The sequence below is a fragment of the Harpia harpyja genome, chromosome 19 (genome assembly GCF_026419915.1).
Source record: "Harpia harpyja isolate bHarHar1 chromosome 19, bHarHar1 primary haplotype, whole genome shotgun sequence".
Taxonomy (NCBI): domain Eukaryota; kingdom Metazoa; phylum Chordata; class Aves; order Accipitriformes; family Accipitridae; genus Harpia; species Harpia harpyja.
In genome coordinates, this window is record NC_068958.1 from 4560238 (window position 1) to 4573402 (window position 13165).

Consider the following 13165-nt stretch of genomic DNA (forward strand, 5'->3'; position numbering starts at 1 on the left):
CTCACAAAATCTTTCATTCCATTTGGTTCAGAATAGCCTGAACTTGGTGACCTGCCAAGTACACTGGAAAAGACACCTGTCTGAGGTTTTTGGGGGGGAAAGCAGCTTCCCATAATGATGAAAGGGGAAAAAAAGTCCATGAGTGGCTCAGATTTTATGGAATTGACTGCTTTCAGTGCTCTTGGGATCCCTTTGGATGGCTCTAAGGGTGTCAGGAACAGAGCTGAGGCCATCGGTCCTGCTATGACTAACGTATACAATTTTGTTACAGGTTCCACCGAGACCAGAACTAATCCAGTCCTGCAGATTTGATCCAAAGGACGTTAACATTTGTGGAAAAGCTCCAACTAACTTCAGTACATGCTGGATCTGCTCTTTAGACCTGACTGCTGCAAACAAGCTCGTGCTTACGTTTGTAATGGTGAGTAATAAGGCACTAAGCTTACAAGCTGTGTAAGCCCATGTTTATGTTTTGGCACAATTAGCCATCTCAGTTAGGACTTTTATTTGCTTGGGCCTCTCAGCAGACAGAGGAAGCACAGAACAGACTTACTGTGTGTTACGCGCTGCTCAAGAAACAGAGGGAGGAAGAACTTATGAGAGACCTGCTGCATCTTTTCGGCTTTCAAAGCATAGCTGATCTCTGCCATATAGCTGTTTCTGTGTGGTTGCTAATATGCTGCTCTGTTTTTTTCTAAATCCCAGATACAGGGCATTCATATGTTTCTTCTGGGATTTAAAAACAAACACTGAACCTTTTCCAGGCTGGTATTTCTACCTCCCCCATTACAGTATGAACCTTGCTTGCATCACTGCCAACATTTCTTCATTTAAAACTAGGAAATCTTACCCCAGTGGAGAACAGGTAGGATTTGATTCATTCTGCCCTGGCAGGGATGTGTACAAACACTTAGCTGGGGCACAAGGGGCCTGTGGAAGTTGAAGAACTTCTTTCAAAATAAGATCATTGAACTCTGCATGTATAGAGCTCCATGTTAGTAGAGACCTGTTAAGAAACAGTCCATGTTTTTGAAGAGAAGGTAGGACTTCACACAGGATTGGAGTCCAGCAATGTGCTATAGTGTATCATTCAAAGCAGATTCCCCCCAGTGCAAGTCACAGCCAAGTTAATGCATAAAGGCTGCTGATTTGAGAGCCCCAGACTGAATCACACACGGTCTGACTGCCAGACGTGATGACAGCCTGCCTCTCCCAGCCACTTCAACTGGAGCAGCAGGTTCTCAGCACTTCTGTGAATCAGGAGCTTCATTCTTGGCTGGTGCAAATGGTTGCAACTCCAATGAAGGGACTGTTCAATACAATTAACTCATACCCCTGAGATAGTGAAATCTGAATATATTTATTAGTCATTGTAATTTAGAAATCAAGATGCTTGAAAGTGTTACTATTTGGTTAGAGCATCTCTTTACTATTCTCTCCAGTCTTTGTAAGAGGGCAGGAGGAAAATTAAGAAAGCACACAGGAATCCATTAGGGCTTTAGACAGCTGAAATCTAGCATGTTCTAGTATCTGTTAGTTTAAACTGCCAACTCAGTAGCACACACTATTCACAAGCTTGCTTACCTGTGCAAACCACTGTGTTAACAGCAGGTGCTAGGTCTCTACATCACACTGAATGTGTAACAAAACCATTTAGATGCAGCTAATTTCCAAAGAAACATATTTACTGTGGCCAAAGATATGTAGCCTTATTGGCTGGGCAGTTTCTCTTAACTTCTCAAATTCCATGGTCTTGTCCCTTTCTTCTCTCCCACAATGGTTTAGGCCTTTGCTCTGCTTCTTTCCATACATATAAAACTTAGTCCACTGTATCCCAGCCTGCAGCTTATCCAAGTAATGCTTCTTGCTACATCCTGATAAAAGACACCAAGGTCAGACAGAACATTTTGAGGGCTCTTCATTCCCTTCCTCTCCATTGCAGGGGAAGCCAGCCATCTGTTTCTCTGGTTTGAGAACTGCCAGTCTGAAAGGACGTTATTTAAATCCACTCTGGACCCTCCATTGGATATTGGCTGTATCCAGACCAGGATTTAGATTGTAATCAACACTTATATTTGAGATGAACACTTACAAGATCCTTTGGGTCTTGGATAGCTCAATTCTTTCCTGCCTTCCCATCAATTACCATAAAGCTGTGCCTTTTGGGGCTTGTAGACATCCTGGCTTCTGGGTTCCCTGTTTGGGGGCTCTGCTTACCCTCTTCCAGATGAAGAGTGAACACTGAAGAGACAAAGGTCCTACAGGCACTGAGTAGCCAGGGTGGCCTCACCAACTGGTGTGTCCAGGCTCTCAGAGCTACAAAGTATGAGTCAGAAGAGCTGAGTCCCAGTTCTGGCTCTGCCCACGATTCTCTGCATCATCATATTCCCTCTCAGCTTCCTCAGCTGAAAAACAGGGCTCATAATATTTCCTTACCTACAAAAGCTGTTAGGAGGATTATTGCATTGTTGTGACTTCCACAGATGAAAGGTACTACAGAAGAACAAACTGCAATTATTGTTTCAAACCTCTGCCCTGGTCCTGTCATCCCTAACTTACTGAGTAACTCTTACTCAACTGAGGAATTCCTGCCACTCCATTGAAGAAAATCATTAGTAAAGATGACTCTCTGTTGCAATAACAGCATTTATCCCCTTGTGTTCAACACCCTTCTCTCTGCCACTGGGATGATTGGAGTCATATAATCCCAGACATTCACTACACACTCTTAAGCAATCTTCTATTTGGGCACTATTATTTCTTTATCCCAAACATGACTGTTATTGAATAAATTCTCTTTTTGTAATGTATAACGACATCCACTCTAGAGATAGCAGCTACTGGTAATAGGCTCTGCTGTGAGTCTGCTGATATGTGAAGTCTCTTGGAGCCCATGGTGGCTGATGGCTGACAAAATGGTCAGAATAGCCAAATTTGCCTGCCTTGAGGCGTGTGGAGCTTGCATCAGCCTCTCATGTGCATGTAAATGTCCAGCATGCCTACAGATGTGCCCAGAGATGGAGGTCAGAATGCACTGACAGTGCACTATTCATACCCCTTCAGTAGCCTTCTCGACTTGTAATCCCTTGGTAATTCCCAAGTACAAATACTAACAAAGAGCTCCCTTGCAACGGGGAACTATGGTTTTGATGGTGAAACAAGCACTGAATGGTGAGGTAAAGAATCAGAAGCTTACAGTTAGTACCTATAGCAAAGGTCAGAAAAATTGGTGCTCCGGGTTAGTGTTCCCAGCAGTCCCTGATTACTATTAAATACTGTTGGGTGCAGTCATGCAAGGCACTGAGAGTGGCCAGTTCTCACAAAACTCATCGGTCCCACAGAGACAAGTATCTCCTTTTTCTGCTTCCATCCACCCTTGTTTTCAAAAGACACAAGTCCTACCCTGGACAGCAAGAGCATAGAAGCAAAAAGTATCAGTGTTTAACAGCCCTGAAAACTGCTCTGGTTTTGCATAAATAAGTTTTTTCTTGTCAAAGCCTATGCACAAAGCTTCCTAGAAGGATGTATGTACCAATGTGCATTAAGGGTTAAAAGTAGTGCAATGGCAAGGAATAAATACACTGCAGGTGTTAGTTAACAAGGTACTAATTGGGTAACTGGAGGTACAAGGTAAGAGACCACAGAGACTAATCAGAAGGCTTTGGGTGAATCTAGGATGCTCCTCTGAGCTTGGGAAGGAGGAAGGGAAAAGCTACTGTTGTAGTCTTGCGTTTTATGGACAAGCTGGCGTTAAGGCATCCCAGAACAGGCGACTGCTACATCTTGTGTGTGAAACTAATATGACAAAATCAGTTCAGAAATTAATTTAAAGATTACAACTATCTCTTCCTCAGTCTAAGTGCTTTTACTTTGGGCTATGTAACTTGTGCTTGAATCATTCTGATTTGATTTCACTGTACCTCCTATGGGGCTTATTCAAACTGAGTCAGCCTGTGCGTCTTTGGCTAAACCATTATCTAAACTCACTGCTTTGCATAAAGGCAGCTTTAAGGATCCCTAGAATCTGTTTGCTTTCCTAATCCCTTGGAGGCTGCAGCTGGATTCTTTGAGTGCAAGTTTGCAGACCTACAGGTAGGTGTGTGAGTGACTGGTATGTTCCAGGTTGAAAGCTGATAGTGGTGAAATCTCTGGGGACAGTTTCCCACATGAATTGTTTTGCCTGTTCAGCATAATGAACGTAACAATTTGGGATGAAACTCTTACACCCACCCTGGGTGAGATAAGGAAGTAAAGGTGCAGTTGGAGACTGCCTTTGGGTTGCAGTTTTGTTGCACCCTCCATTGCCAAGCTGCTCTTGAAAGTGGATTTGCAGTGAGGATCAAACTCCAATTTTTAACTTGTGCATATTCACTGTGAGGTGACTCTGCCCTGCCACCTTGAAGGGCTTTATGCTCTCACAGGGACCCTCCTCACTTCTCTTGTCTCTGCCTTTTTGCCTGCACTCCCCCATTTTGCTCAGCCCTCCTCTTGCACTCTCTGCATGTTGTTGAGGTTGCTGGACACTTTGCATTATGAGACCCCCCTGTTCAGTTGCTTAGAGCTCTGCCAAGTCTTACATTTCAGCCAACACACTTTTTTGTTGCAGGAGTTTGTCTCAAACTAAAATATAAATACATTTAAAAATCAAACTTTCGGATTATGGTTCGGCTGAAAATGAGTCTTTAGAGTTAAAGGCATACATTTTCCCAAGTGCTCATAATGAATACTCAGCTGATTACTCCCTGCCGCCTCCCTTGGAAAGCTTCGGCCTGCCAACTTTTCCCAGCCCCCATGCCTAGAGCAGCAGCAGTTTTCATTTAGGGGCTCTTTGGTCATGCTCATGATTTGGTATCTGTGTATGTTACGGCATTCATAAATTTATACCCTGCTTATCCATGTGGATCTGGCATGTAAGGGAGCTGGACGGTGCATTCAAAAGAACTGACCTGGTACTTTTCAGCTGTCAAATGCTTTGACACATGTGTACTCTTTTAGAATTGTCTTGAAAATGGGAATACAGCAGAATGATGGTAAAAGTGCCCAGTGCTCAAAATCCAATCTTCTACACCGCCGATATCTGGTATCCAGGAGACTTGTAGGCAGGGCAGAGCTCAGGTGGTGTTTCAAAGGGATTTCCTCGCACAGTCTGGCAATGTGGAACATATGACGACCAGAGGCAGGGCAGGTTTAGTGAACACCGGCTTGCAAAGTGTGGCTCTTCCCCTTAAGAATACCCAGAATGTACCTTTTTCTTACTGCTTGCATGCTCCGTGTTCCCGCAGAGACCATGTGCTCTGGGTGTGGAGAGTGGCTTTCGGGTACCTGATGGTCAAGTCAAAAAGGTCGAGTTGCAGGAAGGAAGCCCAAGTCATGCACTGACTAAGTGTGGGTTTTGGCTGTAGATGCAGATGTAACTTCAAATGCTGCCTTACAAAGTAAGTACGTCCAAGAGCGGTACGGCTGTGAGCGAGTTTCTAGTTCCTGAATTCGCACAAGCCTTGAAGTTGAGTGCAAAGAAGCACTTTATCTTGGGTTTGACTAGAGCATATGAACAACTTTGGTTTCATCCTGAGGCAGCCGCAAGCCTGGCTAGGTGGAATTTTCCCAAGCGTCTGTCCTCTTGCCTGTACAAAACCCAATCTTTCTGATTATATTGTACCTCCTGAGAAATTTTGGTCCCATTGGTCACGTTTTTCAAAAGCTAATCTTCTGGAAATAAGGTCTTCCAGTAAAAATGCCTTCACCTTATGGTTACAATAAACTGACTTATTAATTGGCATCACCGCGTTGGCTGTCTGTAACAGGCAGGGTGGCAGCCTCTGCTGGCATATGTGTCCACAGAGAAATCCTGTAACTACTTCTCATTTTATGTTGGTGCTCAAATGTTTCCTCTGGACTCGTTTATTTTCCAACAGTTCTAATTTTTTTTTTCTTTTTGTGCTGCAGCAATTGAATCATATTTGGAGTTGTAACAATCTTTTTTTGTTGTTTTAACTTCTGTTTGCATTTGTACATTTGCTTCAGGGTATAGGCATTTGGAAGTGTTTGTGACAGTGCTCATGTTTGTTGATGCTCTTATGGTGGGTGTGTTTGTAAAATATTCTATAGATTAATTTTTGTTGTTTTTGGCAGTTGAGGATATTATGAAATGCACTAACCAGTGCAAACTACATTAGGTTGTGGGTTTTCTTGATGGATTTTTTTTTTTTTGCCACTTACTACTACAGCTTGCATTGGCGGCATTCTATTTTTATTGCAGCTCGTATTAGTTGTTGCGTAATAAATGTGAGAGCGCATTACCCAATGCAAACCGCGATTTAAAAAAAGGGGGGGGGGGGGAAGAGCAAGCCAGCTCCCGCAGTTGTGATTTAAAACTCGGTCTCCCGCAGCATGCGTGACCCTGCGTGGATTTCAGCCGCGGAGCTGAGAGGGACCCGCACCTCGCCAGTTGCACTTTTAAGGGCTCTTGTTGTACCTCTAGAGCCCGAGAGGCGCGACGGCGGGCGGAGGGGGGAAGCCGGGATCTTCCCCGGCAATATCTGCCCGGGGGGGACCCGCAGCCACCACCTCCCGGCGGGTTTCTATCGCTGGCCCCCCCCCCCGAAACCAAGCGAGGCTTTTTCCCCACCGGGGGGAGCGTCTTTACCCGCCCCCGCCGCCCGCTGACCGGGGCATCACCCCTGCCGTTTCTCTCCCCTGCCCGCCGGTCCGGGGAGGGAGCGGGGAGCCGGGGGGGGGGGTGAGCCTGCCGGCTTCTGGGACTTGTAGTCCGGGGGCCAGCGGCCGCCTCTCCCCCGGCCCGGCCCGGGACTACCGTCCCCACATGGCCTTGCGCCCCGGCGCATGAGCTCTTGGGCGCTGTAGCGCATCTATTATACTGCCTTGCCGAGGATAAAAAGAAGAGCAACTGGAGGGACTATAAGGCAAACGTTGCTGGAGCTGCCGGGGCAAAGTAATCTATTTAATCTTTCCCTTTATTTGTTAGATGCTTGGGTGTGCGTTGCTAGCACTGGGCCATGGATTCTGGAGGGAGGGGGGGGCCGGGGAAGAAGGGGGAGGAAAGCAAAACCCACTTGGGAAAGGCCAATGCTGATTTTTTTTCTTTTTTTTTGTTTTTTTTTTTTCCCCTCCTCTCTTCTTCTGCTCCTTCTTCTTGCGAGAGCCCCGCGTCGCTCCCCGCGGCCCCGCAGCCTTTGTGCGCCGCGACAATGCAACAAAGCGCGGCGGGGCTGGCTGCAGCCTGGCCATTGATTTCCTCCCGGCCCCGCCGCTCCTGCCCACCCTTTTCTTCTTCTTCTTCTTCTGCCGCTTCTTCTCCATCTTCTGCTCCCCCCTCCCCTTCTCGCCGAGCGCCCGAAGACGCCCCGGACGGGCGCAGCCCCGGCCCTGCCGAGCCCCGCTCCCCCACGCAGGAGGGGTTTTCTTTCTTTCCTTTTTTTTTTTTTTTGGTTTTGTTTTTCTTCTTCTTTCCCCTCTCTCGCTCGCTTTCCCTCGCTCGCTCTCTCTGCCCGCCATCTTTTCAAGGGGAAAATTAGGGGCGAGGAAAAGGAGGGCTGCAGGCACCCTTAAAAATTAAAAAAAGAAAGAAAAAAAGGGGGGGGGAGCGCAAAAAAAAAAAAAAGAGCGGGGTGGGGGGGTGTGTGCTAGGCAGCAGCAAGCCCCCGCTCCCGGCGATCCGCGGCTCCCCGGCTCCGGCGGCGAGCGGCCGCGCTCGGGGCGCGGAGCGGGGCTCGGGGTGCGGAGCGGGGCTCGGCGGCGGCCCCTCGCCCTGGGCGAGCGCCGGGCTCTTCCCGGCCATTTCCCTCTGCCCCCGGCGCCGCCCGGGTCGCTGGCTTGTGAGCTGGAAAAAGGTCTGAGCAGGCTGCATATGATGCGCTGAAAAGTGCGCGTTTCGTGTGTTGTCCGTGTCCGCATGCGTCCGTTTGTGTATATGTGTATATATACGGCTTCTTTGCTCGTGTAAATATCTGGTGTTTACCGAACTTTTGTAAATAAACGGAAACCGAGGGTTCGTTGCCTAAACTTGATATGATTTATAGGTGTAAAAAGAAACGCAGCTCACAGATTTATATATAGAAGTGTCACGCTATAAATAATGCTACCGATAATAAAATGTAGAACTTCAAAACCCAGCCGTACTTTTCCTCCGTTTATACTACTTGTTTGGTTTTTGCACCTCCCTGGGGATAGAGCATTATTTGTAGCCTGCTTGGTTTCACTTTCAAACAAAGCTGTAGTGTTCAGGTCGCAGATCTGTGCACGTCTTTAAGCTACGTGGTTCAGTCTTGCAGGGTGTTAATAGGGAATGTGTTTCCTACAGAAATGACTTTTGACAACGTGGAGCATGCATTCTGTAAGGTTCGCGCTGAATGTTCTGTGACAATTCCGTGGTGTGGATATACCTTTCTGTTGATGTCTTCAGGAATCAAAAGTTACTACAATAAACTTTTTTGGATAAGCAAATATGATGGCTTCACTAATACTTCAAACATTTATGCTTTGCTTTTTTTTTTTTTTTTTTTTTTTTTTACATCTTAAGTTCCCTGACACTAGTAAATAGTAGGTTGGGGGTAACACAATTAGCAAAGCACACCTGCTGTTCCTTGCTGGGAATAGGGAAGCTTTTTTTTTTTAATACGCTTGTTAGTATTTTTAACGTGTTCAGTACATGTGAGTGTGATGAGGGGGTGTCTCTAAAACTGGAAATTTAGGTTTAAAGCTGAAACTCTTGTCTTTAATTCACACAGTGATAAGGTATTAGAGAGGACTTGGTGACTACCATATGTGCTGCAGTATAAGGGTGAGAAGTGCAGAATAAATATGCATCAATAAAACAAGAAATCCCCAAAGCAGTCTGGTTGCTTTACAAGCAAAAAACCCGATCTGTATTGCTTACAACTACCCAACCGCTTGAGTGTACTGTAAATGCGAAGTCCTGCCTCCTAATCTGCAGATCACAGCACTAGCAGAGTGTGTCTTGTTTTGTTAGCGCCGAAGTTTGGGGAGTTTTTAATAACATGCTGGGAGGCTCCTGCTGCAACAGAGTAACTCCTGACCTCAAAGCCTTCCTTTTCGGAAAGAATAAATGCTAAGATTGTTTATTTCTTTCTCTTTAGTCCACAATGGTTAAAAATATTCACTCATGCATGTATTTAGTGCTTTGAGACAATGCTTAATAAAAGGGTTGGGCAGAGGGTAACAGTCTTATTCAGTGTTCAGCATAAGCTTGATTGCAATATTGTCTTCTATACTCACTGCCTGTATAGTGCTCAGAGCTGAGACAGTAGCTATTCCAATGAAAGGCTTTTTAGTTTTAGTGACCTATGCATGCAGAGTTTAAATTAAGAAAGAATGCATGTGCAATGTGAAGTGTCTGAGGTTTGTTCTCAAAACTGACTTTGGAGTGTTAGTTCCGTTATCTTCAAACAAAAACTAGGCTCTGTCACTTGTGGAAATAAAACTTCTGTCATTTAAGCACTGAGGTGCTTTCAGAAACTTTAGTTCTTGAAATTTAAAAAATATTTGGAAGAAAAACATATTGAAGAAGGCTGATGTTCCATCTCAATAAGCATGCTAGGCAGCAGTGTTCTTTCACTATCAGTCTGTAAAGGTGGCTGGTTTTGTTAGTCAGTGTCTGCAAATGGAAGTATTTCAGTAGCCTTCGTAGCTGGTTGTTTCTTTGCACTGTTGTAACTGCACTGGGTACAATGACTTAAATCACAGTTCTTAATAGTATTGAAAAATGCTGCTTTCCTGAGTTAAGAACTGTGTGTTTAAAACTTTATCCTTCAGTCATCTCCTAAGATGGTGAGGAGTCTAATGGAGGTTCTTGGTATCCACAAACCATGTCTGCAGGCCGGGGATCCAGCCTGCCTGACCTGAGAGTCTCTTCCCCCATGAGCCTCAGTGAGCTGAAGGCAGTGCACACAGATAAAGCAGTTTGCCTTGGTGAAGGCTGGGGCTTCCCATAGTTTTTACAGACACACCTTTTAATTGGTACAAGTTCTGAAAGATGCTGTTTAATATTTACCTCTTAACTTTTGGGGGGAGAGGGAGCACTTGTGCAGTGGGTTGTGGGTTTACAGCCAAGCCTTGCTGCACTCCTAGAATCTCGCTCCTTCTCCCTGGCGTAATCTGGGAGCCTGATCGCTCTCGTTGACAGCACAAACAACTCGGGAGTCAAATCCCTCTCCTCAGCAGCAGCTGAGTGATGTAGTGAAGTCTCATGTTTCAAAGGCTTAATTACTTTTACAAAATATATTACTCTCTGTCTACTTTGGTAAGCTATCAGGTGCTTTCAGCGCACACAGAATGACACTTTGCTAAATAAATGAACAAAGAGTGTTTTGCATCTCAGTGTTGTTGATTGTTTCTCTTTAATCCTGGTTGCTCCTGCTTTGCTAATTTGCAAAATTCATTAATCCGCAGTGGGTTTCCCAATCATTACCATGAACTGTATGTTTTGTTTTGTCGTGTGTGTTGTTTTTGTTTTGTTGGTTTTTTTTTTTCTTCTTAAATTGCCACATTATTCTCCAGTAATAGCCTAGAACACCGTTGTAAGCAATAGAGTTCTGGGAGTTAGGAGGGAGCCATTGTTTGCTATGCTGCTCAGTGAGCTGTCAGGACATTTTGGAAGGATGTGTGCATCTCGAGCTTTTCATTCCACAGTATTTTACTGTGACATTAGTGTGTTTTTGTCAATCGTTAGTGCTTGTTGGAGGTGAACAACTTTCTTTGGGGCACAGTAACTCTTTAACCCACTTGTTGCTAAAGCCACAATTGGAAGGATTTAAATTCTTCTGGAGAGCAGTGTGGAAATTCATCATAATGTGCTGCTTTTTCTACTAGTCCTTATTCCTTCTCCCATTCTTCCTGTTAAGATACCAGCTGAAGAAACACTCGCCTCTATTTTGGATTCCTTTAGCGTCTTTCCAGGCCTCAGTCTCTTTCCAGCTTGAGTCTGATAAGAAGACACCATCATGCCTGGAAGTATTTCAGCAATATGGATAACCTGGACAAAGGAGAAGATTTGTCTCACTGTTGCTGGGACCAGGGCTCAACTTTCTCCTCTCCACCAGCAACGCAACAGGTGTGGCAAAGACAATCTGAGGTGAAATTTCTGTGCATGGGGGACCAATCTGGAACAAAATGCCCTGGCCAAACTGATTCCATTTAGCTTCAAACTTTGAGATTCAGACTCCGTTCTGATTGACATCGGTCTGCTTTGGGAATGATCCTGTTTGATCCTCTCTCTCCTTTAAAAAGAGAGAGGTAGAGACAGGAAAGGATTGCACTTTTCCTTCCTGGCCCTGGGAGCTGTTGCACTCTTGAAGTTTACACCTGGAGCACTTTACTGATACAGCCGTGCTGATATCCTTGCAGAGGACTTCATGCACTGACATAGATATACCAGCAGAGATGCGCTTCGTGTGACTGACTTGCCTGTCGTAACCAAACCCAACCTGTATTGAAGGAAAGGCACGTTTCTCCTTGTGTAACTCTGTCTTTTCAACTGCTCAACTTGTGTAACATTACGGAGGGAGCCTGGTTGGGGATCTCACTTTCTTGCAACCCACCAATATGGCCATGCTGAGAGAAATCTGTTTCCTAAACCTGCACTGGTCAATAGGTTTGGCTATAAGGAAGTGCGGAGTTTGCAGTACTGTGTTATTTTTCTGGGAGCGGATGTAGGACATAGCAGCCTTTTTGCTTACCAAGGCTGGTTTAGGAACTGTCTGTACTGTGGGCTGTAGTGAAACTGATACGCTGAGCACATGTGTGTTCTGTACTGTATGTGCAAGAATTGTGTGTGGGTATAATGGAGAACGCTGTTCCTTAATGGAAAGCATTGCCATTTTGCAACTTTTGTGTTGGTGCTACAGTTCTGTTTAGGATCTGTGAAATAGCATTAAAGTGCAGCTCTTCAAGGTGCCACATGATAGAGGGTATGCTTCCCCAAGTTTTTGCTGGAGTAAACGCTTGTCTTGAGTGTGTGTACTATGCATCGGCCAGTGTGCTGAAAGTATGTTTCTTTCCTGGACAGGAATAAGCCACATGGGAATAAATTGGGATACTTGTGTCCACACTGTTGCAGTCGTACTTCCTTTGACTTGAACTTCATCCATATGCAGGAGCTTTAAGAGAGGTTGAGGGCTTGTCTGTTCTCACTGTGCAGGAAGCTAAGCCGTGGGTGCTCATAGCAGGAGCTGTGCGTGGGGAAGCTTAGCTCCTCCTGTTAGGAGCCTGTCTGTCTGTCTGTCCCGAGCAGTCCATGGACAGAGCAGTGTTCCTCTGGGTATGCAGAGGCAGACCACCTTCCTCCCTTGGGTGTGTTAGGCAGTAGGGAGCACCTTCCCCTCTTCCCCCAAATTAGCAGCCTCTGTTCCCTGTGTAGGGAGGGGTGATAGACTCTAAGATCCAAATTTTTCCCTTTCTCACAGACTGTTTGGGCGTTCAGATCAGATGCATAAACTCAGGCAGTGGAAACTGTGCTGATGCTCTCTCAGGGAGTGACAGCAGCTTAGCTATCACAGTTTATTCACACCTTAGCTGACCTGCAACTTCCTTGCATAGCTGAGCAAATTTATGGATCTACCCAACCTTAGCAAAATCAGCAAGGCACTTTTCATCTGAAATAGTAGACCACGTACAGACTTTTGCACTTGTTTGGTTATGTTTGCTTTAAGTTAACACATTGAGTTATTCTGGGACAACATGCTTGTTCAAAGACAAGGCAATTAACTTCATCTGTTCCCAAACAAATTTAAGCCGGTGCACCCTCTTTAGGGGAACATGCATAGGGGATGAGTGGTGGTCATAAATGGGAGGGCTACCGCAGCGTAAGTTACTGCTTCTCTGTCAGCTAAGCTGCAATAATTGACTTGGTGGGTGGGTGTACTTACTCTGCCCCATTACCAAGTATAACGTTACTGTGGCTCAGCTAACAAGTAGTATATTTATGTCATGGTAATTCAATCACTTTCATTTCATTGTTCATCCCCTTAAACTGACTTGATTGTCATATATTGATTTAGGTAGACTTTGCATGGGAAAGTTGGAGTGCTGTAGCTGTAAACTCAGAGCATGATTTAAACCAGTAGCAGCACATTTGTTCTTACTACACTTGTAATGCTTTTTGTCCTAAAACAAATCTGTTCTTTTTCAA

The 13165-nt window shown here is 45.2% G+C and overlaps 1 protein-coding gene across 4 annotated transcripts in view; it reads left to right on the plus strand.

Moving 5' to 3' along the window:
• The first annotated feature begins 275 nt into the window (after positions 1 to 275).
• BRD3 (bromodomain containing 3) overlaps positions 276 to 13165 on the plus strand; it is a 49619-nt gene continuing 36729 nt past the window's right edge. For 3 of the 4 annotated variants that reach the window (XM_052814284.1, XM_052814286.1, XM_052814287.1), the window contains exon 1: positions 6847 to 6952. The gene's annotated coding sequence lies outside the window, so the exon portion shown is untranslated. Of the gene's footprint in view, positions 422 to 6846; positions 6953 to 13165 lie in introns of those variants that run through there. The other variant, XM_052814285.1, reaches the window with a different exon arrangement.